Source organism: Microtus oregoni, unplaced genomic scaffold (assembly GCF_018167655.1).
Source record: "Microtus oregoni isolate MIOR12 unplaced genomic scaffold, Mior012 000027F_ref0000203, whole genome shotgun sequence".
Classification (NCBI taxonomy): Eukaryota; Metazoa; Chordata; class Mammalia; order Rodentia; family Cricetidae; genus Microtus; species Microtus oregoni.
In genome coordinates this window covers 24,087,312-24,115,014 of record NW_024543086.1, presented here as the reverse complement: position 1 = coordinate 24,115,014, position 27,703 = coordinate 24,087,312, and the positions used below count along the sequence as shown (strand labels likewise).

The 27,703-nt window shown below is 44.7% G+C and overlaps 1 protein-coding gene across 19 annotated transcripts in view; it reads right to left on the bottom strand.

The window, feature by feature from the left end:
• Rbfox1 (RNA binding fox-1 homolog 1) overlaps positions 1–27,703 on the bottom strand; it is a 2,144,901-nt gene that overhangs the window by 981,445 nt on the left and 1,135,753 nt on the right. The gene's annotated exons all lie outside the window — the stretch shown is intronic.

Here is a 27,703-nt window from a genome sequence, read left to right as displayed (position 1 = left end):
GCAGCAGGCTGCCGAAAAAATAATGTAATTGACCTATTAAAAGTTACTACTTTGGTTCAGTTTTCGGAGCTAGGAGAAATTGCACTGTGATTTAAAGTGCCTAGTTACCTTGACAAAACAGCCTGAGAAGGGTGGGGAAAAACAACCAGGAGTTACAGAGAATGGAGAAAATCCAATTAAAAAGCAGGCAGGTAACAAGATGTTCTCCACAGTCACAATTACTTGAAGGAAAGCAACAAAATGAAATGGGATCTAATAAAGCTCCTGTTATTTTCTTGATTGACTGAGCACCGCTCATATGGAGGGCTGCTGTGAGCTGCTCCCCCAGAACGTGACAGCTAAGGGATGGAGCAGACATTCAATTCTTATCTGTTTCCTTCTCCCTCTTTGGGTATTAGTATGTCCCTTGTTCATGGACCCACTCCTCTTCCAATCTCATAGGCTAAAGAGAAATGAATACTTGATCTTGATGCTACAGATCATATCAATTCCAGACTGGCCTAATTAGAACACAGGACGGCCCTGACCGCAGTAACTGATGTGTTCTAGGACCAATCAGAACCTTTTCTGGGACTTTGTGTAGGTTCTCAGTGAGTCTCTCTCTCTCTCTCTCTCTCTCTCTCTCTCTCTCTCTCTCTCTGTGTGTGTGTGTGTGTTTTGAATGTCTGCACATGTGGATGGTACAGGTAGATGCCAGATGCTCTTCTCCTGCCTTTTTGAGACAGTATGTCTCATTGAAGCTATCTCTTTCAGCTAGGCTGCTTAGAAGGGGCTCTCAGCAAGTGCAGTCATGTCTGATTTTTATAAGGGGGTCAAGGATTTGAACTCAGGTCCTCATGCTTACCTAGCAAATGCTCTCACCCACTGAGCTATTCTCCTAGCGCTGATTACTGGGACTTTTGAGGATAAAGCTTTTTTAAAAAAATATTTATTTATTTATTTATTTATTTATTTATTTATTTATTTATGCATACAATATTCTGTCTGCAGGCCAGAAGAGGGCACCAGACCTCATTACAGATGGTTGTGAGCCACCATGTGGTTGCTGGGAATTGAATTCAGGACCTTTGGAAGAGCAGGCAATGCTCTTAACCACTGAGCCATCTCTCCAGACCCCGTACTGGGACTTTCGATGAAGCAACCAAGAAAGGAGACTTCTCTGGTCCATCTGGTTTTTGAGCAAAAGAACAACAACAAAAAGTATGCCTGGCTTTGATATGCCCGCCCTCCATCTTATTGAGAAATCCAAATGAGAAAGAGTGGGAAGGAAAATGAGACATAGCCGAGGAAGAAAGAGAGAGAAAGGTGACAAAAGGAGGAGAGAGATTACACAGAAGAGGAGTAGAAAGGAAAATGGAGAAAGGAAGATCAATTCTTGATTCTAAATGTACCTCTGGATTTTCATTGTACATGTATGTATGTATATGTACATGTGTGTTGGGGGTCAGAGGTCAACATCAAGCATCTTCATCAGTGACTCTCCACCTTATGTTCTGAGACACGAGGGTCTCTCCCTCATCTTTTGTCTAGATTGGCTGCTATCCAGCTCCAGGGATGCTCTGGTCTCCCCTTCTGCAACCCTAGGTGTTTATTTGGGTTCTTGAGAATCAACTTGGGTCCTCACGCTTATGTGGCAAGCACGGTAGTGGCAAAGCCATCTCCTCAGGTCTACGGCTGGATGGTTTTTAGCTGTTCAAGCCCAACCAATGAGTCTGTTACCTGAAAACATTTGAGTTGCTTCGTGCCATCAGCAAATAAAGGAATTTTAATGAACAGGCTCAGCATCCATCCAGCTGACAAAGCAGCCCTGGGTAGACGGTCAGCTCCAGACAGTTAAAGCCCGGCTTCCTTTAGCACATCTAAAGCATAGACATCAGCGTCTTGGGAAAAGAGTGGACAGAGTGAGTACAAACTGGGCAACCCCGCGAGGTTTCACCGGGAAGACTTCTTCTACCATCAACTACGGCATTCAGAACCAGGGAGGCTGTGCACCAGTGTTGCCATGGAGATGTGGAGATGACAAGCCAGCTCTGCATACTCTAGGTCCTGCTCTGGGATGTCTAAGCAAGGTGGAGAAGACTCAGTTGGGAATGTTCCTAACCACAGCATATGTGTTTCCTGTAGTCACACCTTTTGTGTGGTTCCACAAAGAAGTCACTAGATTCTGAGGTCCAGGACAACAGATTAAGATAGTCACACCCTTTGTGTGATCCCACATCCCTGGATGCTGAGATCTAGACCCTTCCTAAGTAAGCAGAAGAGACCTGAAGGGCCTCTCTCCAGGAGCTTTCTTAAATCGTTGAAACCATATTCATTCATTCATTCATTCATTCATTTGCCCATTCCTTCATTCATTTCTCCAACATGGAACATACCTCCCCCACACAAGCCAGCACAAAGCAAGCATTTTCCTAAGCACTCAAGACGCAGGAGAAAGTAGCATACACACATTATTTTTTATCATTTTGAAATTAGAGTTGGTGGCATTAAGTGATCAAGTTTTTCTTAATAAAATAACCACACAGGTCAGCCTGTCATTGTGTGGTGCTGAAGGCATGCCTGAAGGCTAATCTAACTCTGTGCTGGACTGGATAGATCAGAGGTCTCCAGAGGTGGCATTTCTCAGAATGGACCGCATATTTCAATGAAAGATTTAACTGGCAACACTGTAAGCTCTCTCTCTCTCTCTCTCTCTCTCTCTCTCTCTCTCTCTCTCTCTCTGTGTGTGTGTGTGTGTGTGTGTGTGTGTGTGTGTGTGTGTTTGTGTATGTATGTATGTGTGTGACCTATCTACATGTTGAGGCATGCGTGCTGGTGCAGATCTAGGTGGCCATGTGAATTTAGAGCGTGGTCATTGGCCACCTTCCTCTTCCACTTGCCTATATCTATTTGTTTTTTGTTTGTTTATCGTGACAGGCTCTCTCACTGATACTGAAGCTCAGCAGCTAAACCAGCTGACCACTGAGATCCAAGGATCCTCCTCTATCTGTCCCCCAGTCACTGGTGTGACAAGAAAGAGCCACCATGCTCTCATTTCATTTGTGTAGACACTGGGGCTCATGCTCAGTCATCAGGGACTTCACAGGCTGTTCCTGTCTCCCCAGTCTCCAAGAGTATTCTTGGTGGAGTGGCCCAATGCCACCCCCGAGGTTGGTGACTCCAGGAAGTGTAGAAGACTCTAGAACAGATGAAGACAGAACAGCCAGAGTTGAGGCCAGACCCCTGCAGCAAGTGCCTCCAGCACTGTGTGGAAGAGCAGATGACTAGCAGTGAACAGTAGAAAACCTCCAAGCACTGTGGAAAAGGTCTGGTCATGGCTGTAGGTGGGCCGATCTGCTGTTCTTTGTATGGACACATTATAACAAATGGTGTCCACCCACTGGCCTCCAATGCAGTCACCTAAGTCATTTCCCAATTAAGTAGGTGAAGGACAAGTGAGTTAAAACTGATTTCATTCACCTGACTCTACAGGTCAGTGAGGTCCTTCAATTTCAAGGGCATCCATTCATGTTTGAAGACAGAGAATCAAAAGGAGATGGACTCTGATATTTCAGGCGATAAAGTCAAAATTAATAACTGCTTAATTACATTTCTCCAAAGTGCAACATTATGTCAGCATCATTGACTGTTAAATTTAGGAGTCATAAATACTTTATTATGTTGGAAGACGAGATGTGAGGTAGGAAAATCTACATTTCTGCAGTGACTGCTGAGAAATAATAGCTAATCACAAATTAAATGAGTTATTAAGTGCTAATTGGCTTCATCGGAAGGCTGTAAAAATTCTCCAGAAACTTTTACTGTAATTATTTTCAGTTTTGTATTAAAGATGGCAGTAACTTAATGTAGTTTATCTTTATTTTTTCTTTTCAATTTGTTCTTTTGCATTTTATACACATATAAAATACATTCCATGCACTTACGCCCCACCTCTATCAAACTCCCTCGTCCTTGTATTTTTAAAGATTTATTTCAGTCAAAATTGCATCTAGGGGTGGGTGTGTAAACCTGAATTCAGGAATCCACAGAGGCCAGAGGTTTTGGATCCTCTGGAGCAGGAGTTGCAGGCAGTTGTGAGCTGCCAGATGTGGGTGTTGGGAGCCAAACTCAAGTCCTCTGCAAAGGCAGAATGAACTCTTAACTGCTGGTTCATCTCTCCAGGCCCCTTCCTCCCTCCTCAAATCCAACACATGATACCCAAGGACTAGATAACTCTGTGCTGAGGGTGGGGTATGCATTCTGTGTCTTAAAAGGAGAGGAAGCCCTGGTTTGTTCCCACTAGATGTCAGTAGCATCTCTTCAGTGGTGCCCCCAAAAAAATTATCTCTAAACATTACCAAGTGTCCCATCAGGAGCAAAAGTTCCTTGATTGATAATGGACTTGTACTAAAGCCTCTACTTTTGCACATGGGTCGGGGCAAACCTTGCAGGTATCAGACTTTGTTAAAATATAGTCATCTCCAACAATCACAGTATGTCTCAGATAAAATGTACATGTTGGCCCAGCTTGCTCCTGAGGGAAACACGACCTCAGTTGGCCAATAGATGGGCTACATACTTCTGAGAAAATGATGAGGAATTTTCATGTGACCACAGTGGAAAGACTGATGTCTGGTTTCTTCAAGGGAAGGATTGTCTCTGATCAGCACCTGCTGGTGGGTCATGTCATCTGATGGATCTCATTGGTGCTAAAACAAGGCTGTAGGGAAGGAAAGGCTCTCTTCCTCAGACCAACACAAAAAAGGTCAGACATAGGGTGCTCTGTGCCTGGTCTAAAGACAAAACTATGTCAACAAAGGTCTGCAAGGGTGAACATGTGACCACCCTCCATAGAGGAAAAGATGGCCAAGGAACTGGGTTTCTGTGTGATGACACCCATCAGGAGAACACAGAGGCAGCTCCTCTTACCACTCACAAATTCCACAGTGTAGGGGGCCTTTATAAGCCTTCCGAGAACCAGCTTCCCTGAACATGGATACCCAGACAAGTAGCCTTTCTTAGAAAACAGCATACAGGGCCCCACAGGCCCATCCTGGCCTGTGTAGGCAAATCATGTGACTCATTAGTCAATTCTCAGTCGCTGACGAAAATACCACAAACAAGTTCAAGAGAGGAACTTTGAGATTTTATTTTTCTGTGTATGTGTAAAGGTGTGTGTCATGGTATGTGTATGTATGGGTGTGTGTCATGGCATGTGTGTGTATGGGGGTGTGTCATGTAGCATGTATGTGTATGGGTGTGGGTCATGTTATGTGTGTGTATGGGGGTGTATCATGGGATGTATGTGTATGGGTATATGTGGGTGTGTGTCATGGTGTGTGTGTGTGTCATGGTATGTGTGTGTATGGGTATGTGTCATGGTATATTGTATATGGGTGTGTGTCATGGCATGTGTTTGTATAAGTGTGTGTCATGGTGTATGTGTGTGTGTGTGTGTGGTTGAGTATCAGGACATCTGTGTAGAGGTCAGAAGACAACTTGCAGAAGCTACTTCTGTCCTTAAACCACGCAAACTGTAGAACTGGAACTCAGCTCATCAACATGGCAGCAAGCACTCTATCTTCTAAGCCATCTCGTCTGCCTGAAACTTTAGGATTTCAGGCAGTCCACCACCACTGAGACCCCCACACTCAGATGACAGAGAATCACAGAGGCTTTAGAACTTTGGTCAGTCCGCCACCATAGAGAGCCCCCCTTCAGGTGACAGAGCATCATGGTGGCAGGACACAGGGCTTGAGGAAAGCTCTCTCTTCACAGAGAAGAAGAAAGGGAAACAGGAAAGAAGGTCAGGGTAAGTCAGAGCCCTAAAGGTCACACCCCCAGTGACCTATTTCTTCCAACTGGGCCCCATCTAGTTTTCAGCAGCATCTAGTAACTCCATTATATCACAAGTTCATCAAGGCCTTTGCACATCGATTAAGGTGGAGCCTTGGCATCTGGATGTTTCTTGAAACTCTGTCATGGACACCTCCTCACTAATCCCCTATGTGCTTCTTATACGTGCATGGCTAAGTTCAGCATTGACAATAGAGATGAGACAATATGTCCACTGTACACTTTGGAAGGCAGGGGGGAGGGAAAGAGGAGGCAAAGAAAATGGGATTACAGAATCACCTATGACATTTATTTTTTGAGGTGTGACCTCATATACCCAAGGCTGTCTTTGAATAGGCTACGTAGCCTAGGAAAACTTCGAATTTCTGAACCCACTTTCTCCATCTCAAAAGCTGGGCTACAGGTGTGCATCACCATGCCCCATTTATATGATGCTAGTAACTGAACCAAGGGACCAAACATGCCTGTCAAGTACTCTGCCAACCAAGCCTCATCTCCAGGCCCATGAATGGCATTTTCTAAAACAGAGTCTGATATGATTTATTGAAAGCAAAATACCATGTTTGAGTGACTTCTGCTGCTAGCCCTGGGAGCTGTAGTTTTGGGGACGAAGAACAAAAGCATCCCCTATGAGATGCTCAAAAAGGCAGGGGTGGTATACCTTTGACTGACTCCTGAAAAATCCATTCAGGTGTCAAGGCTTGACCTGATGAACATTGGCACTGGGGACAAAATTTGTTTCTGTCAACACTAGAACTGCTGTTGCCACATGTACCCACCCACCCCCTGGAACACCCTCGGCCTTTCTCAACTCAGCCGTCTTATCTGTAGAGGGGACAGAGATGACTGACACCTGGTGTGATTTAGGCCAGCATTTGGTTCATGCTTTATGTCTTCCAGAAGGAACAGTCCAAACGCGGCCCCTCCCTTCGTTTATTACCATTCATTCTCCATGACATTTCTGGCTTTGCAATGTTGAGGAAACGTGTCCACCCCCCCTCATTTGTATGTATGAGCAGGCCCCTGAGGGACTGTGTCTTCCAAAGTTCTTAATCTCCCACGGTGTTTATTCGTGTGGCTTTGCATATCAGTTGGTCTAATGATCAACTGACTATTCACTGGCCACATAATTAGAAAATTACACTTCCCTCCAGGTAATTGGCATGCTGTTGTTAAGAAACAAAAAGTACTTGGAAATCACTGTGGCAAACTCAGGTGAACTTAGTGGTTGCTTAAAAAGTGGGCATCTGTCAACCTGTGTGCAGAGTACATGCTGGGTGTGAACCCAGTATCAGGGACATAGTTCTACAGGGAGAGCCCTGCTGAGGGCCTGATTTTGCATCCCAGCACCCACACAAAAGATGTGGGCTGAGGAGGCAGCAAAAGGTCTATCCCTGGGACTTGCTGACCAGCCAGTCCATCCTAAACAGTCAGCTCCAGGTTCACAGAGACATTTAGTCTCAACAGAATAAGGCAAAGAGGAATCAAGCAAGACATTCAAGGTCAACCTCTGACCTCTACCTGCACACAGGTACACGTGCACACACCCAAAGTCAACAGAATATGAAGCAATGGAACCCATCAGGTAAAACTCAAAGGAAGACAGGACGGCAACTGTGCTTCTATCGATCAATTATCAAATTTTAAAAAAGTGTCATGCTGAATAAATACAATTTTATTACCTGTTTGTTTTCTTTTATAATACACCAAAGAATTGATGTGATTTGGAGAATTTCTGATTTTCTTCTCTAATCTTCCTCTCTCTCCTCTCTTATTCCTTGTTCCTTCCCATTTTCCTGTTCTTCTCTTCCTATCTCTCCATCCATTAACTCTGGCCATCTCTAAGGCCATGAATCACTTCCTGTCCTTGCTCCCTGGGACCCAGGGACACCACTTTATAAGACCTCATTTCCTCTGGTTATTTCAAGTCATGACTCACATGATCCTAGAGATAAATGGATGGTGATGACTTGCTGAAATGTCCTCAGAGTCCCACATCACCCACATCACAGCACAAGGGTTAACTACAGCTGGGTTTGGCAGTGCACACCTGTGATCCTAGCACCCAGGAGGCTGAGGCCAATGACCTTGAGTTTGAGGCAAACCTGAGCTATAGTGAAGCCCTCTCTCTCTCTCTCTCTCTCTCTCTCTCTCTCTCTCTCTCTCTCACACACACACACACACACACACACACACACACACACACACATACACACACATACACCATGTCATCTGATGTCTACTGTGAGTAGGGAAGCAGGTAACTGCTTGTTTTGTCTATTTCCAACAGCAAATTATAAAACTCTTGGTAATAACCACCAATATCAGGCTTTGTTACATAAGAGAATTCCAATAAATAGCTCTTGAAAGAAGCAATGACCTTCAAGAAAACATGCTTCCAAGGAACTCAGACCTTCCCTAGCTGTGTCTACTTGGCCAAATGACTTAGTATCTCAAGCCGTAACCTCTTCCTTTATACTATCATTGTGTCCCCCACAATCATGCTTCGCTTACTATAATTTCAGGGACCAATTGTGGTTCTAAAATATTAATATTTATTTTTGCCTTTTGAGAGGCAAACAGTACTTATATAATAATAATGCTATTCCAGGGCACTGGGATATGGATTTCAGCACCCAGACTGAGGCAGCTCACAGCTCAGTCGGGCTTCAGGGGACTCACACCCTCTCCTCGACTCTAAAAGAACCTGCACACCAATGGCATACACTCATATGGTTATGTACACATGATTAAAATAAAAATATAGCACATAGCTGGGTACTGGCCATGACTTCAGGCATGCAATGGAAGTCATTAGGATTCCCACCCCAGATAGACTACTGTAAATAGCAAATACCAATTAGTTTGTCTTTCATGCCGTCTGAGCATAAGGTAGAAAAAGATATGAAAGCAGAGACAATCTCATGACTTAGTTCCTCCCGAGGGATTTGGTGTTAAGTACTCCTCATCGCTGCTGTCAAGACCCTGAAGTACCTGTCAGTAGAGGCATCCACAGACTGCTCCCTACCAGTGTGGAAACAATATGATAAAGAAGTTAGTCAGTGTTTGCAAAGTGCCCTGTAAAGAATGGGCTGGCTTTGCCAAGCTAGAAACAAACTTTTATTGTGTTACATCCCTGGCACTTCGGGACTGTTTGGTACCATTCCATAATGTTCCCTGCCTGATACAGATGGAAGTACAGGCTGGAGAGATGTCTCAGTGGTTGAGTACTGGCTGCCCTTGCTGAGGATCCAGGTTCTGTTCCTATCACCCACATGGAGGTTCACAATAGTCCCTAACTCTAGTTCCAGGGCATCTGATGCCCTCTTCTGGCCTCTGCAGGCACCAGGCAGGCAAGGAGGATGTGAACATGCATGCAGGTCAAACCGTCATACATATAATTTTTTTAATAATACAAAAGCAAACGTATGCATAAAATTCTTAGCATCACTCTTGGGTCTTATATTTACTAAGCTTTCAAGGCCAAATATTAAGAATGTTTGGTATAAAGTCTAAATGCTTCTTTTCACGTAGGACTGTCACTCCAACCGGGATACTCTTACTTCAGCAGTCACAGCAGGGAAGGTTAAAGGACACCCCATTGGTGGAGCCACTCAGAGATCCAGGAAGCTAAGGACTTCCCAATGCCTAATAAAATCTTCGAGGATCAAGTCGGCATCAAACAGCAGTAGAACAAGCTGGACAGAGGATCCTAACGGAGAAAATTTAGGGTGCCAGCCTCCAAAGTGACACGGACTGTTTTTCTCTGTGTTCCACAGGGACGACAGTCACATGTCATTGTATAAATAAAATTCAGGCTGAATATGAGTCTCCAGTATGTAGTCGTCTCTCAGGGATGTCTCTTTGCTGGGGAAGGACACAAACTATTAGCGGACGGCCTCTAGGGTCCCCTATTATGTTCAGAGAACAACTGACGTCTGTGGAATAACTTCCTTTAATACTGGCTTCCCCAGCACTGGAGAGCTCCTTTTAATCTAGCTCAAATGCCTAAAGTTGTGATATAAATAACAAAAAACAATCATCTCTTCCCCTGGTATTCAGCTACTGTCTCTCTTCCCCTGAACACAAAAGCAGGATCAGCCCCCCGCCCCTTGCTATTTCCCTCTGGGTTTACTCCCAACAGAATACAGAGACACAAGACAAAAACTCACCAGGATGAGCAAGATGTCTCAGTGGCTAAAGGGACCTGTCTCTAAGATTTCTGTCCCCAGGACCGACACATTTCCCCCTGGCCTCTCCATGTTCAGTGGCACATGGATGTCCACACATGTGTACATACGTGCATGCATAAATGTCACTAAAAATAACTTTCTAGAAGAATCATAGCACAGGGTTAAGAGCTACCTCATTCCAACATCCTCAAGTGTCTAAAGCCCTTTGGAAATGTACAACTGAGAGAGCATTTAAATGTAAAGAAACTACAAATAGTGTGTGCTGAAAGACCACGCACATGCTTCATGAAGCACATAATTGCTTTTAGACACCAGGTTGTAATTATGTTTATCAGAGCTATGATATGACATGCAGCAAGTGACTCACAGACAAAAACTTGGGCTGTGCCTTTCTCAAAGGTTACACTTTAAACCATGTTGGGATATGACCCATCAATCTGGGGGAAACACAGCATTTCTGGTACATGTGTCCAAGTGACTATATGCTGGCATTCCTGGTGTCAGCTCTTCAAAGAAAAATCCCACTTCACCCAAGCACAGCAACCCATCCCGTCCAGCAGATGGACACCTCCATAATACCTCGTGACACCCACACTTTAAGTCTGAAATCTCAAGGGGAGGTAGATTTGCTAAGAGTACATCATACGAGCAGAAATTGGAGTGGGGGCAACAGCTGGCAGGAGCCACACCTTTGATGATGGTAAGTGGAGTCTAGACCTTCTGCAAGGGCAAACAGCAGCCCCACCTCCCAGATGGGGAAATGGAGGCTTGGATAAATAGTGTGCCCATGATCCTGTAGACAAGACAGACCAGGAAGTCATGGGGAATGGAAGGCCACATCACTTCTAGGCTATTGCTCAAGTTCTCACCAGCTTGAGCACACTCGCCGAAGACGGAGAATTATCTCAAGGGGAAGAGAGTGCTGCAGACTCAAAGATTCAAGCTGTGAACAGAGAAGGAGGGTGTCTTTTCGAAGTAAGCTGAGCCGAGCAATATGGCACACTCGCCAGATGAAGAAGGAAGCATGTGCCACTGTGTCCCCAAATGCACCCATTACATCCACACCATGAAAAGGGGCCAGAAGATAAAACAGTGGCTTGTGTGTCTCTGAGAGACCAGTGGGTGTCACTGCCTCTCCACAGTGTTTCGAGAGCACCCGCAGCAGGCAGCTACCTCACACACCCTACTAGCTCTCCAGAACAGAGCTCCAAGCCCGGAGCCTTCTCCATCAGGAGCCTATTTCTGAAGCTACTCATTCCGGTGTCTCAAAAAGCAGGTGACCGCCCTGTTTTCTCAACCATCTCCATTAGCAGTGTGTCCCTAGAAAGCTGGAACTTACGAGAGATGCAGAAATCTCAGGAGCCAGTGAAACAATGGGGTGCAGGAATCCCGGGAATCAGTGAGATGATGAGGAGTGCTGGAACCTCAGGAGTCACTGAGACAATGGAGTGCAGGAATCCGGGGGATCGGTGAGACGATGAGGAGTGCTGGAACCTCAGGAGTCAGTGAGACAACGGGGTGCAGGAATCTCAGGAGTCAGTGAGAGGATGAGGTGCAAGAATCTTGGGGATCACTGAGAAGATGGAGTGTAAGAATCTCAGGAGTCAATGACAGGATGGGGTGCAGGAATCTCAGAAGTCAGAGAGACAATGGGGTGCAGGAATCCTGGGGATCAGTGAGATGGGGTGCAAGAAGCTCAGGGGTCAATGAGAGGGTGTGGGTGCAGGAATCTCAGGGGTCAGTGAGAGGATGGGGGTGCGGGAATCTCAGGGGTCAGTGAGAAGGTGGGGTGCAGGAATCTCAGGGTCAGTGAGAGGATGGGGTGCAGGAATCTCAGGGATCTGGACTCACAGCGACTGAATGGATGCTAACAGTTTCCCAAGTCTCCACAGTTCAGATAGCAGAGTATCTTTCAAAAAACTCCTCAAACTTGACATAAAGACATACTGTGCTGTAGCAGAGAGCCTCCCCTGGCTCCCCACTTTCCAAAACAAGGAGTAGTTTCTCCCAGTAATGTGCACAGAGGGGTGGGGGCAGCACTGGATAAGGGGTAGCTTCAGGGTCTGAGCTCTGGGCAAAGGGCCTTAAGAGGACACCTGATAAACTTGCCCATGCGTCTGTCAAGGTTACAGAGCTTGCCTCCCCTCCCCTGTTAGACTGGAGTTCAAGGTCACGAGTGGAAAATAATTGCTGTGTTGAAGTTCTGAGAATGCAGGAGGCCTAAATAATACTGATGAACATCCGTGAATACAAAAGAATAAAGTCATGAAATAGCCACAGGGAAGCTTAGAACAGCTAGGCAGCAGTCCTGTAGTCGTGTGTGCAGTTTTTATCCCATAGCATACCATAAACTACACTATGTGTGTGAAAATGCCACCATGAAATGCATTCTTCTGTGGGCTCACTTTAGCAAAAGAAAAGAAAACTGCTTTTGACCATTGCCATTCTAAAAATAGTACATACCCATTAAAGAATAGGGGCAAAATTCATAATTCGATCTTAGAAGACTCGTAGGGTGATATTGGCCTTTTCAGAGTCTCCCATAGAGCTGGATTCAGATTAATTAAATATGCATCATTAAAGCAAGCGTTTGCATAGAAGGTATACATTTTATACACACAAATTATACAAATATCACATACATAAAAATTGTATATCCATGCCAATTACTACACACACAACATCTATATTATCTTCTCTGTAGACCTATGACACTAACTCTATTTTAAGACAGGAACTAAGATTCCTAGACTGCCGTTGAATTTATTCTGTAGTACATGATAGGCCTTCAGATCTTGGACCCCTGCTTCAGGGACCAAAGGGGCTGAGACCACCAGTGTGTGTCACCATACCTGGCATCAAAAGTGCAGTGAATACTCATATACCATCAAAAGGGAAGTAACACAGTTTGTGATGTAAGATAGACCCTGGAAACGGAGCAATGGCTCAGTGCTGAAGCATGTTTGAAGCTCCTCCTGAAGACCTGAGTTCAGTTCCCAGGATCTATGTCAGCCTGTGCACAGCTCTCTGCAACTCCAGCTCAAGAAGAACCCTCTTTTGGCACCTTCAGACTCTACACACCTATGCACATGCATGCACACAGACATATCCACAAAAATAAAAATATGAAATAAATTTTAATATAATAAATAAATTAATACACTAACAAAAACCCCTGGAAACTTGCCAAGTACGAAGAACACAGTCTGTATTGTCTCCTTCCAGCTCAAGGAGAGCTTTGTTCTCGTACGGGGAACAGCGCTATGAACAGTGCACACGGCTGTCACTGAGCTGGACATCTATGTAAATAACAATGATGATGACTGGCCACACTAATAACCGTGGCTGAATTAATCAGCCACCACTGAGAGCTGTAAGAAGTGAGAACAAGGAAAGCCACCGTCAGTATGGCCACCCACCATGCTTTGTACATATTTTTGTCATAAAGTCATTAAAGGAAGTGTAATTGAATGTCCTCACTGGTCCCATTTCTCTGGCAATCCATCCAGCCTCTTCCTTCTGAGCAATAAATATTTCCTGGCCAGTCACTTCCCCTAGTCAATCAACGTGAAGAAGTGTACCAGTAGTTGTCTCAAGAGAGCCCTGGCATCCACCATTTGGGGTAGGTTAAGGATAAGGATCCCCAGACAAGAATGAACCACTCCGTGTTTATCATGTCCCTTCTCGGATCCCTGTGTTCTAATATGATTTCTCTTGCTGTGATAAACACCCTCTCCAATCAAAAGCAAGCCGGGGGAGGGAAAGCTGATTTGACTCACACTTCTGGGTTGCAGTACATCATGAGCAAAGTCAAGGCAGGGACGAAAAGCAGAAACCATGGAGGAACACTGTTTCCTGGCTTATGCCTAGGCCCAAGCTTAGCTTGGTTTCTTATACAGACCTGGCCCACACGTCCAGGGAATGGTGCTCCCCACAGCAACATCAATTAATAACCAAGATACCATCCTCAGACATGCCCACAGGACAATCTGATTTGGGCAATCCCTCAACTGAAACCCCTTTCTCAGATGACTCTGGGCTGTGTCAGGTTGACAGTTAAAGCTGAAGAGGACATCATTGCAGCAATCCGTGCCTACATCCTCTTACATGTGAGTGGAAAGGCTCAATACAGGGAAGAAAACACATTACAACATGCTCGGTATAAAAGCCCCTTTGGGAAGTGGTCTCGCACACATCAAGGTCACCTCACCGAGGTTCTTGAAAGCTGTGGCTCTCAGAGTTGTCCCCACCCTCTGGTGTGGCACATGCCGCAGCGGCACCCACCCTCCTCTCCAGTTCTTTGGTTCCCCTTGGAAGAACAGCTCATGTTATTAAGGGGAAGAGGCTCCGACAATTTCCAAAGAAGCCTTTAGGGAATAGACCCCTTTTGTTTGTAGTTATCAAAACAAATTACTCGCTACATGCCTGAAAGGATGCCCTCCCCGGGGACCTGCAAAGTAGCAAATGTGAATTCTAAACCTTTGTCTTCCGAAGGCCAATCTGAAATGTGTGATGATCTGAATAGGGCCTACTCTCAGCTATCAGGGAGGACTCTATATTTGGAACACAATAACGCCATTTAGAAGGCAGGGTGCTCTGGGTCCCTGGCTAATGAACTAGAGCGGATCTCCAATTGAGGGCCCTGGAGCCTGGAGTCACAACCGTGCCCAATTCTTCCTTCTCCTCATCCCACCCCTCCCAAAGCTGGTCATCAAAGGTGGTGTTTCAAAGTTAGTCTAGTCTATAGAAGTAAAATAGTTATAATAATTGAGGAAAAATATTAGCGATTTCCATGCTTAAACAAATAGCACATGGCACATAAATTTCACCATCTGCTATGACTTTCCTCGCATAGGGAGCTGGCAAATAGTGCATAATCATCTACATATGACGGATAACTTCCAGCCAAGACTAAATAAAAATGTGCATTGTCTTCAGGCATCATTTCAAAAAGCCGGAGACATAAGGTAAACAATAAAATGTCATCTCACTGTTTCCTTTCTCCATTAAATACACACAAAACTGGTTTATGGCCATGTGCACTATATTATTCATAGGTGAGACTATGATTTTTAAATTTTATTTGTATATGTATGCCGGCAGGTGCCCACAGAGGCCAGGGAAAATGTAGGATCCTCTGGACCTGGAGTTGCAAGTGGTTGTGAGCTGGACAATGTGGATGCTGGGAAGCAGCTCGGGTACTCTGTAAGAGAACAAAATGCTCTTAACTAATGACCCATCTCTCTAGTCCCAGGTATAGATATATTATACACTCTTTTGTATCTATATCTATCTAAGTAGATAGATATACCTATCTATATAGATATATCTAGAGATATGTCTAGATGTAGATATAGATGTCTGTCTATCTATATAGATGTATATATATATATATATATAATTATCTATATCCTTAGAGATAGATATTCCAAAATAAATTCCTTATGCTTATGAAGAACTTATGAACACACGCCGAGTTTAGCATGCTTTCCATTTTCCTCCCTTTTCTTTCTCTTAAAACTTAATTAAATTCATTATTCATTCATGTTTGTTTGCTTGTTGGAAAGAGGATCTCACTAGATAGAGAGATCTGGTTTTGAACTCATAATCCCCTGCTTGCCCCTCACGAATGCTAATATTACAGATCTATGTCCCCACAGCAGCTATAAATACCTGGGCTACAAGTAACAACACTTCATTTAATTGACTTCTTGTTTGGACTTATTTGGTTATTTATGGTTGGGGAACACACGCTTCAGCATGTGTGTAGAGGTCGGAGAACAATAGAGACTCCCCTAAGGCCATTAGGCCAGGTGGCTAGCATCCTTACTGACTGAGCCATCTCACCTTTGCTCCACTGGGTTTATGTTTAACCTGTCCCGAGAACAGCTTCCGGCAGAACTCTTGTTGGCTGAGAGTACTCTGAGAGTTAAAGCAATAAAAGTACTCAATATTAGGAAATAGGTATATTTTTTGATGGATGAGGTATAAAGCTCTATGGGGAAAATTTGCACAAAGTGAAAAAAATAAATCCACTGTCAGTGAAATCCATGTCCTTGCAGAACTCTTGAGGTTTCCTAATATATAACAGAATTAGTGTAGTCAGGTTTCATTTAGGCACAAGGCTTGGCCGTCCATTATTTAAACAGCACTGTCAGTCACGAAAGAATACTTCAAGCACATGACAACAAAATTCTCTCCATACTGAAGGTCGCCCTCTAAATCAGAAGAGAACGCAAGGGCTTCCTAACGACTCCTTCTCAAACAAATTACTGGCTGGGCTCACCAAAATGAATTTTATTATTGAGGACAAGTGAATTGTACAGTACTTATAGCAAACACATTAGAGGATTAAAATTGATTGAAGGAGATTGGATTTGAAAAGATATAAATAGGGAAGACATGAAAAATCTGTTCAGAGTGAACTTACAAAAAACAGCAGTGGAATTCAGCCATTGGCCAGTCGCCTCTGGAGGGCCCCTTCTGGTTGTCCAGAGAGCAAGCTGTAAAGATTGTACTGCCGTGGTGTTATGGTGATAACACACTGTAGAAGTGAGATGGGTACTCACGGAAGGCACACGCCAACACAGAAGGACTGTGTCCATCATGGTGGTGTTTCTGCGGCATAGGATGTGAGCTAGGTACTCACAGGATAAATAAGCTAATACAGATGGGCAAGCCATGAAACCACCATGACCAACATTTAATTTTTCTGCATGTCGACCACTTGATGTGACTGCAAAGGAAGTTTGAAGTAACTCCACATGGAAGATCTCTCCGGGGCTCTTCTGTTTCTGATTAGCTGGACGAAGTTCAGCCCGCTTCAGTGTGGCTTTGCTATGGAATGATCATACAATGAAAGGCAATCCTTTGTCTGTACCCCCGTGTTTATCACTCTTCTATGGATGTTCCATAAGCACAGATACTAGACTCTAGTAGAAACCTATGGGGCAGGCACAACCAGCACGACCAATAACCCAAATAACCAAATACACACAGTGATACAGTGAAACTTAGGGCCAGAAAGCACAAAAACTCCCCCTCTCCTCAGCTTACACGGTCATCAAGAGAAATAGACAGAATTCAGATCTCGAGATGCCCAGCTGAGGAAAGAGCTCACTTGGAAAAGTGTCTTACTGGCAAGAGAATCAGAGTTGTACCCCTCGGACCCATGAGAGGAGAGCCAGACACGATGGTGCACTATCGTGATTCCAGCACTGAAGAGGTAGAGAAAGGTGGGTCACTGGGACTTGCGGGACAGCCAGCCTAGCCTACTAGTCCAGATTTGGGCTAATGAGAGACCGTGTCTCAAAAATCAAGCTGGCTAGTGGCTAATGAATGACACCTAAGGTTTCCCTCTGGCAGACACTCCCCACATGTGTGTGAGAGCACCCACACGCCTGGGCTATTGGCCCCAGGATGTCTATTCTGAAGTATTAACGTAGCTGCAGATTTTAAACACGACTGTAACCCAACTTCCCCCACAACTGACTCAGAGAATAGAAGAGGGTATCAGAAAAGGGCTAGTGGATTTTTTTTTTACATGATTCATCCAGGACAAGCTACACAACATCCACAGCAGCCTGCTCCCATGACAGCCATGTGAACTATGTTACGTGAACTATGTTTTAGGTCCCATTTGTTCTTTCCTGACATCGCCATAATTTTCTATAGTTGGTCTATGTCACTAATTGGAATATGAGATTGGTGATCTATGTAGGTTTCAGGTAAGTACAACTTACAGAAGACATAGAAGTCGAGTTCCATGTGGATTAAAACACAGTGACTTCCGTCTTTGGAGCTCTCTTGTGCGCTTTCTCTTCCCCACTTCCTTTCATCCTCCCATTTCTACCCTCCTTCCCTCTTCCCATCCATCTCCTCCTTTTCCTTCCTCTTATAGCTCATTTTGGGGAAAGCCATCTGCCACATTTGCAGGACATTCTAGCAGCCTGCAGCGAGGCCCCTGTGGTGAATAACAGAGACTTGCCAACAGCTACACTAGTGGGCATGAGCATGAAGACAGCGCCACTGATTTTTGTCCCCTAGCATCCTAGTTGACAACAAAACAGCCATTACCTCATAGACGCCAACCCAAAGCCACCCAGGACCTGCAGAACCCCATGAAGTTTTTATATATGTGTCATTTTAAGATGTTACGTTGAAGGAAAGTTTGTTACACAGTACTAGATAACAAATACATATTACTACCTATAGAGGTGATCTATTAAAGACTTGCTAGACATTTTCAACCTATTGAGACTGTAACATCCCACTGGGCATCAGATCACGATTAAAAGGCCATACATCAGAATGCTTAAGTGAACATATCTTTGTGTTGGCCTGAGTTCACGGTTATTGCTGGCTGTGCAAAGCTCACAGGATTCCGGGAGAACACGGCTGCTGGTAAATGGTGTTCGTTCATCAAGCCTCTGACACCCAATCGGTCGCTTTAGATAAGCCAGCAGGATGCTCCACTTAAACCCCATCCCGAGACGGACAGTGCAGAGTGCAAACTGTACCAAACACTAAATCTGCTCAAACATCTCTGGGTACCAGGCACGGCGGTAGTGCTGGCACACAGCCCTGAAGACAAGTCCCCTTCTTCATTTCCTAGGGCATGTAGGCTGGCAGCAGATAAGGAGATAAGGGAAGCGAAGAAAGAAGAGTAATGGTTACAAAAGCAACAGGAAGCAGAGCTCTGGGGCAAGCATCCAGGGACTACATGGTTCACTGGCATCCTCTCCAAGGACAAATGTTTATGAAGAATCTAGAATAGCTAGGCTGGCCAGGCACCAAGTGATCAGGACCAGCTACAGAAGCCTCAGTTTCCCCACTTCTAAACTTGGAAGAGTGGGGATGTATACTACAACACAGAAAATAAAGCTAGAGTCTACACACAAATGACATTTGGCATGTAGGAACAGGAGCGTTAGGCACTCCTCTGTCCACAGGGAAAGAGAATTGCTGGGGGTGTGATGGCACCTCCCTGCAACACCAGCACTCAGGAGATTAAGGCAGGGGGCTGCAAGTGGGAAGCCAGGATGGGCCATTCAGTGAGCTTCTGATCAAGGAAAATCAACAAATACTAACAATACTAATCAATAGATAACCAGAACTTCTTTGCTATGTCTTTGAAGTCACTAAGCCTGGGGCATCATTATCACCACCCTCAAGGCAACAGCAGGGATATTTGCACAGCCTCCAGACTTAATAGAGTATCAGTCTCGGGGGAAACTAACTCAGTTACAGAGAGTCTGACCATTAATTTCAATGATTTGACTGTGTAATATAATGTTTCAATCCTGGAACACAATTTAAACTGGGACAGGTAGTCATTACTTAACTCAGAGTCTGAAAATTCATCTCCAACATGTCAAATTTTTTTTGTAGTCTCTATTCAAAGACTTGCCAAAAAAGATATGGGGTGAATATTTCAAAGTCCATGGAATTCAGTATCTCGATATCAAATAGCGCTTGGGCTGCTACTGCAGATAAAAATGGTGATAGAAGATTTTATTAAAACAGTAAGCAAAGGGAAAGGATGCTTGTCAAACACAGATCTCGTCTCCCATACAAACGAGAGTGCCAAAAGCGGAAGGATAAAAGATAGGAAGGGACACCCACTTTGGTGACAGATAGGGGAAGACTGGGTAAAGGGTCAAAAGAATACATGAAATTCACCAAAGACAACAGCAACAAAAAGTCAAGTCGTAGTCATAAATTGGCAAATGAATGCTTTCAGTAGTACTCAAACACCAGCCTGCAGTTGGGGCTGGAGGGATGGTCCACTGTTTATGGGTGCCCGCTGCTCTTACAGAAGATCTGGGTTCGGTTCCCAGCACTCATTTAGTGGTGCACAACTGCCTGTAACGTCAGGTCTAGGGGATCCAATGCCCTCTTCTGATCTCCTCAGACACCAGGCACACATTGGCGCTCATGTGATGTGCAGGCACTCACACACTACACACACACACACACACACACACACACTACGCACACACTACACACATACTATACATACACCACACACACTACACACACTATACACACAGCACACACACTACACACACAGCACACACAGCACACACACCACACACACTACACACACACCCTACACACACTACACACACACACCAACACTACACACACTACACATACACACACACCACACACACTACACACACTATACACTACACACACCACACACACTACACACTACACATACACCACACACTACACACATACTACATACACACACACTACACACACACACACACACACAATTTTTTTGCCTGAGAATTGAAAAAAAGCATAAATGTCATTGCATACTCATCAATAAAGTAAGTGCTGGAAGAATGGTTTAATATTCCCATTGAGAGATGATAAAAACAGAAATTAAGGGGAAAGTTGAATCCAGCAGCTGGCGATGTAACTATAAATATGTCTCGCCAGAAAATCTCTGAGGGTCGCATAGTTCTGAAGGAAAAGGCTGTGTATTCTTCCACCTGGGTGTGTAGGTCTGTTCATTTGTATTCAGAGTCTATAGAATGCTTAGAGGTCAGGCTCGAAAACACTGCCCACCTCCTTTGACAGGCTCTCACACTGGCCTGTGTCTCACCAATTAGGTTGGACATTTTGGCTCGTGAGCTCCGGAGACTCTGGCATCTCTGCCTCCTAATGCTGGGATCCCAGGCCGTATCACTATGCCTGGCGTTTTTACAGGGATTCTGAGGATAGAGCTCAGGTCTTCCTAGCACTTGAAATGGAAGAATTTGAATGACTGAACCATTCCCCCTAGCCCTATATCTTACAGATATTCTTTTTGGTTTGGTTGGTTTGGTTTTTGAGATGTTTGTTATTTTAAGTGTGGGCACGTATTTGCAGTACTCACAGCGGCCAGAAGAGGGCATTAGCTCTCTTGGCATTAGAGGTAAGGATGGTTGTGAGGTGCCCTGTGGGTGCTGAGAATTGCAACTAGGTCCTCTGCAGGAGCAGCAAGTGCTCTTAGAAACATGTTAACTGCTGGAGAGGGTAGAGTATGGTTAATTCCTGATGCCTCGTGCCAGATCTGTGGTTCTGCTTTTCTTGGTGGTGGATATGAAATAATGTTACCCGAAGTTTCAGTTTCTCCCAGGGCACACATGTGGCAGGACTGTGCCTCACAGCCTGCCAGACCTTAGCCACAGTTGAGAGTCTTGTTTTAGCAAACATAATGTAAATAGAAGTGACATGTGTCACTTTGACATAGAGGCTTGAAAAGGCCTTTGTTCTTTCTCTGTCCCAGGAATTGTACGATCTTGGAGTTGGAGCCAGAAACGCTGAATGAGGGAAGAAGGGAGCAGTACGCAGATCCAGCTCATAATAAAAAGAAAGAATTTAGAGGAAAGGAAAAAGCATTATGTGCCAGAGATCTGTAACTATTTTTTAAGAAGCATGAATGCCTTATGCTAAGTGATTACTTACTAGGATCTAGACCTTCTAATTTTCATAGCATAGAGTTTTGGTTAGGGAATTGTTTGATTTGGGGACCCCAGCTACTATCCAGAATGTGTGTTTTAAACAGTGAGAAGTGCTCTGTTATCACAGTTATGTGCTGAAAATGATTTCTAAAATTCATTTAAAATATTTAATGTGTGAGTGAAGACTTAGTATAGTTGAGACACGTAAGGTTATGGTCTTTTGTGTGAGGATCTCACCCAAGTGAATTCAGATATGGCTCAGCACCATGCTGTGTAGAGTGTCTGGTCGTCATTCATCTTATCACTGAGAGCGTGCATCTTCTGACCTGCCTGAGCCACACCTCATTTCCTACTGCCCTAGTCCCTGGTAGCCACTGCCTGTCACTTGTGCCTTTGAGCTCGACTTTATTTTATTTTATTGTGCATGTGTGCGATTGTGTGTACATATGCACGTGCAAAAGTGCAGAGATCAGGAGTCGAAGCTCCAGTGCCGCTCCTCAGGCAAGGCCCCTCTGTTTATTTAGTGACAATGTCTTCCATAGAGACCAGGAATTTGCTGAAGAGGCTGGCCTGCCAGTAGAGGGACCCATTCATAGTCAGCTCCCCAGTGACAGGACTACAAGCCTATTCCACCATGCCCAGTTTCTACGTAGGGTCTAAAAATCAAACTCAGTTCCTTGCACTCATGTGTGAAGTACCTTTTCCAACTGAAGTCTATCTACAGCCTTGATTCCAACTTCAGATTCCGCACATTCAGGAGGCAGATCTGCCAGTTTCAACTTGCTCTCTCTGGCTTATTCACTTAGCAACATGTGCTTCGTGTTCATCCACACTGTGACAAATGGCACACTCTTACATGGGTAAATAAGGTTCTTCTGTATTTCCTATGCTGAGCCCACCCCTTACATAGTTCAACTATCAGCAATATAACGCCCTCAGCATATACAGGCATGGTACTTTGCAAAGTCATTCTGGAGTCTTGGAATGGGTCCACTCCCCCAAGGCAAGGTAAGAAAGGTAAGCATGGTCTTTACCCTCACCATGCCTGCGATGTGCTGAGGATAGAAGACATTGGGCAATGGTAGCACGATGAGCAATGGATGGTATGGGACCACAAAAGAAACTTTCAGCTGTGGTTGATGAGGACAGAGTGATAACAAGAGAAGGCATTGCTGGGAGAAGCTGAAATGGGGAAAAAGGGGAGAAACTGTTTCACACAGACCGTGAAAATGGCTGGAGGTAAGAAAGGGCGTGGCACCATCTACAGACCTAGGACAACACTGGAAAGCAGGAGAATAGAGGATCAGGAAGAGGATTGAGCGGGGGATGGAGAAGGTTTGAAATCAGGTACAAGACGTTAGACATTTTCTGGGTGGCGATATAGTGCCACTGGCCATGAGGTAGCACTGCTTCTGTATGACTTTTATTTATTTGTATGTATGTGTGAAGGGTCATGCATGCCGTGGCACACATGTGGAGATCTGAGGACAACTTGTGACAGTTGCTTCTCTCCTTCCAGCATGTGGGTCCTGGGGATTGAACCCAGGTCATCAGGCTTGGAGGCCAGTACCTTGCTGGCCTTAGGGAATCTTTCTTGAAGAACGTATTGGCTGTACTTAAAGGGAATAAAAGAGAGATAGATGGATGGGCAGAAGATGCAGAGGATACCAGTGTGCTGTAGATAAAGACTTGGACATGTGGATGCTGGACACGAAGTCATGCAAAGATAGAGAGAAGTCCCAAGGCTGGAAATCGACTTTGGAGAGACTACTGAAGAAGTGTGATGCAGTCTACTGCACAGAACAGAGTGTAACAGGATCATAATGGTATTGTTACTCATGCACATGACTGCATGTTGCTCATAGCCCCTTTATATAAAAGAAATAACTAAAATTCCACCTTATGCTAATAGTCCATTGGCCATACCCTTTGAGAGCTCCTGTATACATGGAGGACCTGGCCATACTGACATGCAGGATAAGGTCCAGCATCAGGGGAATGATGTTACTGAGCACCGTACAGTCAGCATTCATCACCACCCTAACTCTCTCTTAAGAAGAGGCAACGTTCACGATGCAACTTTAGCACAGTACAGGAAGACAGTAAACAGATTCCTAAAGCAACACAAAGCACTTAAATGTACCTAACACCTTTCAACAAGTATTTTGAGACAGAGTCCCTGGCTTCAAATTCACTGTGTAGCCTAGGGTAGTCTTGAACTCCTGATCCTCCTGCTTCCAAGTCCCATGTGCTAAAAGTCACATGTAAATGAACACACATGAATATGTGTGCACGCACGAGTACACACACACACACACACACACACACACACACACATACACACACACACGGGAACTGCTGAACCTCATTGGAAGCGCATCACTCCCAGGGGAGGTGAAGGTGTCTCCCTCTAGGGTTCTCAACTGATAGGAAAAAATCACAGCTATGTGAGGACAGCAATAAAACCCACAGTCATTTATAAAGGATGCACATGTAGCAACTTGCTCAGCTAGGAAGAAAAAGAAAGCACCTTTGAGGGGTGGGAATCTCAAGGAGCTTTAGGAGTCTCAAATGGAGGCTTCCTGCAGCTCAAGGAGAGCACCCACATTCTCGGCTATGTGCTCAGAACATGCATGGCACCCAGAAACTTCCACAACTACAGCTGTATTAGAGGAACATCCCAGCATACATGTTTGCTGCCTGGTCCTTCCATTTACTTGTTTAGAGGAGGCTTCTTGTATCCTAGCCTGACCTTGAACTTGCTATAGCCTGGAATGACCTTAAACTTCCAGGCTGGCTGTCTCCATCCTCTGAGTACTGTGATTCTGGCCATGTATTACCATGCTCATTTTATGTGGTGCTGGACTTTAAGTCCAGCCTCACGCAGGCTGGAGGAGCATCCCACCAACTGAGCTACCTTTCTAGTGCTTTGCTTCTCATTTTTAAATCAGAAACTTAAGAGCCAGAACTATGTTAGCTTTGCTACTTCTAATACATCAGTATAGCTGGAATTTTCATAGGCATATCTATGAAAATTATCATAGGCAATAGTTGATTATGTTCATTAAACGTTCAATATGAGCTCTGAAAATTAGTGACTGGTGTCTGGGTTTCTCTCATTCAGGAGAACCTTTTCAAATGGGAACAATGAATGGCACTTCTATTTTACAGAGAAAGTGAGTGAGGGGTGTGTGTGTGTGTGTGTGTGTGTGTGTGTGTGTGTGCATGCTTGAGCTTGTGTGTATCTCTGTGCACATGTTTGTATACTGTCATACCTGTGCTACAGGTGTGTGGATGCCAGAGGCCAACTTTGAATAATGTTCCTTACTTGATACCCACCTTGTTTTTTTCCCAGTTTTTCTTACTGAGATCCAGAGCTTACTGACTAAGTTCAGCTATGTCCACCTCCCCAGGCTGGAATTACAAGCACACACTATCAGGTTCACGGAATGGAACTCAGGCCCCTGTGTTTACATAGCAAGCACTTCACTGCTCTCCCCAGCCCACAGTGACTGAGTCTTAAGGCATTAAGTTGTTTGCTCAACTTCAGGACACAGCTGTGACAGAGTCATTTCATTACGGGATTACACGCTCTTGATGACTGATCCTGCATCCATCCAGTCCTCGACGGTGACCAGTGACCAACAACAGCTGAGTGACAGCTCAATTTAAGAAAATTAAGAAAACAACATACCTCATAGTCTGGAGATGACCTCATAATAATTTCTGGAAAATTCATCCTTATATGACATACTGAGATAGCTGATGGAAATATAGTTATTGTCTCTGCCAGGTACCTAGCTTGAAGTAATGCATAATCAATTAACTGAAGTGCTACTGATACTGTGATTAAATCATCCACCAGAAATCAACATCTGGACTCCTCTGGAACCACGAGATCGGCAGGAAGAAAACAGGTCCTATAACACATTTAGAAATTGATGCATGAGTCACGTTCTAATGCTATATTGCATTACTATAAAAAATACCATGATATTATAAAAAAAAAGTCCCAGAACACCCAAAAGAAAAAGAGAAAGCAGTGGAGGGAGGAACGAAGAGAGAAGGAGGAGGAGATAGAGGAGGGGAGGAGGACAGAGGAATGGAGAAGGAGAGCAAAGACAGGCAGGAGTACCTCCTGCCGCTGGACAGAATTTCCCCTTTAAAATTGGTCTGTTCTACATGACAACTCCTTTCCTGTCTGAAAATCACATATCTTCTTCTTCACACTATGTTTACATTCCAAACAACATTACAACACATCCCCTATGTCAGTTTGACAGAGGGAAGATCAGGGAACAAGCCTTTGAACCGTTACAGCCCATTGGGTAGACACATACTTGGTACACATCCTAATTTTGAAAAACATGTTATTTATTTGCTTGACTGAAACAATTTTACCAAATGCTTGCAGAACCACCAGGTAAATATGTGTCTTGGAAGGCAAGCATACAAATGTGGAACACGTGGACCATATACCGAGGACAGCCTGCTCTTCCATGGATAGCCCCTCTCCCCTCACGTATCATTATATTAATAGGACCATCTTCTTGGACATAAAGCATATCTATTTTTGGGGAAGAAGCTGGACTGGAGAGATGACTTAGTGGTTAAGAGCACTGGCTGCTTTTGCAGAAGACCCAAGTTCAGTTCCCAGTACCTACACCAGCGCTCATAAATTGTAACCTAAGCACCACGGGACTTGATGTCCTTTTCTGCCCCCTGAAGGTACCTGCATATATACAAACAAACCAAACTGAAATGAAAACTTAAGAAGGAATGCTTATAAATTTGCAATGAATTTCTTTTGGTTGGAAATACCAAAAGTTCACAGACCACACATTAAAACAAGATTGATTAGAAACAATAGTCCATATCAACTAGATCAATAGCTGTGCATGGACATTTATCAGAGGATTTGATGAAGGCCTCTTTACAAGAACCAAGCAAGGAGATTCTGAGTCTGCAGTGCAGCACACTGGCTGTGCGCAGTGCATGCCTGGAGGGATGAGCTGTGCACCACACTGTCTCTGTGCAGTGTATTCCTGGAGAGATGAGCAGTGCACCACACTGGCTGTGTGCAGTCCATGCCTGGAGAGATGAACAGTGCACCACACTGGCTGTGTGCAGTGCATGCCTGGAGGGATGAGCTGTGCACCACACTGTCTCAGTGCAGTGTATTCCTGGAGAGATGAGCAGTGCACCACACTGTCTCTGTGCAGTGTATTCCTGGAGAGATGAGCAGTGCACCACACTGGCTGTGTGCAGTGCATGCCTGGAAGTGTGAGTAGTTCACCACACTGGCTGTGTGCAGTGTATTCCTGGAGAGATGAGCAGTGCACCACACTGGCTGTGTGCAGTGAATGCCTGGAGAGATGAACAGTGCACCACACTGGCTGTGTGCAGTGCGTGCCTGGAAGTGTGAGTAGTTCACCACACTGGCTGTGTGCAGTGAATGCCTGTAGGGGTGAGTAGTGTACCATACTGGCTCTGTGGAGTGTATTCCTGGAGGGATGAATACCAGTGAGTATCCTCTTGATGCACCTTGTCGTTCATTTGTGCATGGCATGTAAACATTTACTATTTAGGCAGTGACATGAAAACACGAGCCTGTATCCTGGGAGGTCAGTGAAGAGTGGAATAGGCATTCCCCAGCCCTTTTACAGCTAATGGTGAATGGACAAGACAGGCTCAAACAATCCATTGCTCAAGTGGGTGACTACAACAGTGTCCTCGAGCTCTGCTCTCCATCCCAAAGCCCAGTCATCAGTTCAAGATGCACATCAAGTCCCTGTTTGACTCAAACAAAACCCTCGCCATAATCATCCATGAGTAATGCCTGCTCTGCATCTCAGCTCCCTTTATCCTGAAACTCGTTCCTTAGAGCTATCCATACTAGCCTTCCTGGTCCTCTTGTAGAATATTTTGAAGACAGGGTATTCCTCAATCCTTCTATCCGTTGTTCGCACTATTTCTACTTGGAATGCTCTTTTTGCATAAACAGCCACACAACCCATTCCTTCATCTCTTTTAGACTATGCTGGATACAGCATTGTAGGGAGGCCTTTCCTGAACCCCATTCAAAGCTGAATGCAGCAGCTTTTGCCACCCTGCCTACCTGTCTTCTCCTTTCTCAGTTGATCCACAACAAGGCTCATTTCCCAACAAGACCAGCTTATACATCAAGCATGTCTTCTCTCATCAAACATGCCTTCT